Below are 3,117 nucleotides of genomic sequence, written 5' to 3' on the forward strand. Positions count from 1 at the left end.
AGAAGTCCCCGAAGAAAAGAAAAAGAAGAAAATGCCACGGGAGTATAACTGGAATATGCCAGAATTACTTCAGATACCGGAAGAAGAGTTGGTAAAGATAGCAATTGATTGTTACACAAAAGTTATTCGTATAAAGAAAGATAATTGTTTTGATACAAAGGAAGACTTGAAGATAGATTTGTGTACGAAATGTGTGGAAGATGTCTATCAACTAAAAGTTAACAAATCAAGCAAAGATTATTTTGAAACAAAGTGTATGAATGACAAAAACTGTACGTGGAGTATGATTACAAAGAGGATAAAAGATTGCGAAATGTTTCAAGTTAGGACTTTTATTGATAAACATACATGTTCAAGAACCCAAGTTTTTCCTCACCATAGACAGGCAAACAAAAAGGTGTTGGGTGGTTTTCTGGTTGAGTTAATGTTTTTGAATGACAGGGTATATCGGGGACATGAAATTATAACTGACATGAATGTTCGGTTCAAGATTAGTATCTCATATTGTCAAGCTTGGAGAGCCAAATGTTATGCCTTAAAATTGTTGAGGGGGTCTCCAAAAGTATCGTTTTCCCAACTGCCGGCTTATTGTCACAATTTAAAGTTGAAAAATCCTGGGTCGGTAACTCATATCAAAACAGATAGAGATGGATACTTTGAGTTGTTGTTTATCGCCATTGGTGCTGCGGTTAGTAAATCAATATAATTTTTTTGACTCATTTTTATTAGTTACATGCATTTCACATTTAAATAATTATATTTCTTGTGTATATTATTTTGTAGATTCATTCATTTATTACTTGCATGCGCCCAGTTATTATAGTTGACAGAGCACATTTGAAAGATCGATACCTTGGAGTAAACTTATTAGCAGTAGCCATGGATGCTAACAATGAGATACTGCCAATAGCTTACGGGGTTGGCAAATCTAAAACCTCTGATTCATGGACATGACTTATGGGCATCTTAGGGATTGCATAGGTCCTATTAGCAATCTGACAATCATATCTGATAGGGCATACTCAATTGACAATGATGTTAGAAGGTGTTTCCCATATGTTTGTATAGACTTTGTGGTGTTCATTTGTACAGAAATCTAAAATCAAGGTCTGCTGATATAAAAAATTACAAATGGACATACTGAAAGGATGTAAAAGCTTATCGGGAAGTGGATTTTAATAATCATATAAATTGTTTAAGACATGTTTTGCCTCAATGTGCTCAAACACTAGAAGATGTCGGGTTTGAAATATGGTCAAGAGTACATCAACTTGGAGCAAGATATGGTTTCATGACGTCTAATAGTGCAGAATCAATCAACGCTCTAAGTCGTCATTCTCGAAAATTACTCATTACTATGTTAATGGAGTTTTTTCGAGCTTCTATTCAACAGTGGTACTACAAGAAAAGAAATTATGCATGTATTATTTCTTTAAATTCGTAACTTATCATATTTATATATTTTACTAAGTATTATTTATTTAAATTTACAGGAACATTGGAATGTCGTGTTACACCATGGACTGAAAAAAAGATAACGAAACGTGTTGTGAAGTCAACGTCATGGAGAGTTGAACTTGTTCAAACATTTTGTTTGAAGTATTGGATAATAACTTAAATGGGTTTGTCGATCTAAATGCAAAGACGTGTAGTTGTATGAAATGGCAAACATCTGGTTATCCGTGTGGCCATGTTATAAAAGTTGCTCTTCATCTAAACCAAGATGATTCAAGCGCATACGCTATGGATTGCTACACTACAGAAGTATATCGATAGACTTATGCCGAGATTGTCTACCCTATTCCACATCCTTCTGAGTGTGACATACCAGATGACTTACAAACAGTTTTGCCACCAGTCATGGACAACAGGCTACATGGCCGACCAAAAAATCACGATCGTATACCGTCTAAGAGTGAAAAGAAAAGGATATCGACATGTAGTCGGTGTAAGGAAAGTTGTCATACAAGGTTAATCTGTGGATCACCAATGCCATCACAATTATCTTTTCCTCTACCAAAATATGGATCCTCATCAAAATCCAAAGCTCATATGGTGCCAAGCAAAAAGAAATCAAAACCGTAATAAAAAAAATCCCAATCACAACCGGCTTCACCTTTTGGGACTTATTAACTTAGGTGATTTTTAAATGCAAACGTTGTATTATGTGTATTTTATGTGTGAATGCATATATTTTCAGTTAGACATGCATTAATAACTTGAGTTTGAACATTGCTATGATTTGTTCAGTTGTTATCACTTATCAGATTGTTGTCTGTTATCTTTGCGATTTTTTTGTTGTGAAAGTGAAATTTGCATTGCGATTGTTGCGAAAGTCATATTCAAAACGCGAAAGTAAAATGCGCAACGCGAAATTAAAATTCGCAACGCGAAAATCGAAACACGAATTTGATTTTCGCGTTGCGAATTTTAATTTCGTGTTGCGAAAGTGTACCTTCAACAAGTCTTTTTTGCCTTCAACATAATGTAGATTGAAATTTTCTTAAACAACAAATCAAATTTTACAAATCAATTAAACAAGTAAAAAACAATTCTTATTTACACATCTAAAAAAAACAAATCAACAACACATTGATACAATTAGCCCCAGACAGTACATCCAAATGCTCCTAACAATAGGGAGATTACATCGAAATACATTCACGTAGCTCACTTCAGGATTAACCTGCAGAAACCAAACATTTGCTCAAACAACACTTTCTACACATCTAAAACCAACAAACAACAAATTATTGAATTATAGGTACTTAAACCAAACATTTTCAAACCAACAAGTATATAACAGTTAACAACACTTGCACAAACTTACCAATAACAACTGGTTATTTATGCACAAATACATCAATTTCACACAGCTCATTTCAGGATTAACCTGTAGAAACCAAACATTTGCTCAAACAACACTTTCTACATATCTAAAACCAACAAACAACAAATTATTGAATTCTAGGCACTTAAACCAAACATTTTCAAACCAACAAGTATATAACAGTTAACAACACTTGCACAAACTTACCAATAACAACTGATTATTTATGCACAAATACATCAATTTCACGCAGCTCACTTCAGGATTAACCTGCAGAAACCAAACAT

The sequence above is a fragment of the Hibiscus syriacus genome, unplaced genomic scaffold (assembly GCF_006381635.1).
Source record: "Hibiscus syriacus cultivar Baekdansim isolate YM2019G1 unplaced genomic scaffold, ASM638163v2 tig00110956_pilon, whole genome shotgun sequence".
Lineage (NCBI taxonomy): Eukaryota > Viridiplantae > Streptophyta > Magnoliopsida > Malvales > Malvaceae > Hibiscus > Hibiscus syriacus.